This window comes from Octodon degus, unplaced genomic scaffold (assembly GCF_000260255.1).
Source record: "Octodon degus isolate 3935 unplaced genomic scaffold, OctDeg1.0 scaffold00150, whole genome shotgun sequence".
NCBI classification, from domain to species: Eukaryota; Metazoa; Chordata; class Mammalia; order Rodentia; family Octodontidae; genus Octodon; species Octodon degus.
The window spans coordinates 3,293,934-3,294,660 of NW_004524726.1; positions in this window are offsets into that span (position 1 = coordinate 3,293,934).

Below are 727 nucleotides of genomic sequence, written 5' to 3' on the forward strand. Positions count from 1 at the left end.
AAGGTATACAGGTACCATAAATGAAAAAATAATCTTTTGAAAGCCACTGAGATTTCTCAATTTTTTACAGAAATATAATTTATGCAAAGGCAACTGACATGGAATTTTCAAATATGGAAAAAATGAAAGGACCACATAGAGAAGGGAGCCAAAAAACCATAGCACAGAATGCAGCCCATTGAAAACTACTTCTCATCTTCTCACCTTCTATTAGGGATCCGCATAACACACCTTAATAGAATTTCAGAACTGCTGTGATCTATGCCATTTACTGCATCACAGTCTCCTCTTTTTGCAATTACTTTAAGCATGTGACAGTGTTATCCTGTTTCTAGCCAACTACTGCATAAGTACTAGCACATGGCAGATACAGAAATGACTTTGATACAGCAGAGTGAAAATACCTGCACTACCCATTACGTTAGAGGTTAAGGCAAGAGGATCGCAAGTTCAATGCCAGCCTGACACATTAGTGGACCTCTGTCTCAAAATTAAAAATAAAAATGCCTGGAGAAGTAGCTAGGTGTTAGACTACCTGTCCATCACATGCAAAGCTCTGTGTTCAGTCCTCAGTACTACAAATTTTAAAAATTTTAAGTAAATTAGTATATTTTTCTATGAGCATCCAACTCAAGAGAAATCATTACAGGACTTGATAAGTAGACTGCCATGCAATCCTAGACATGGAGGCTGATTATACAACACTGTTTCTTTTGAAAGAAGGCAG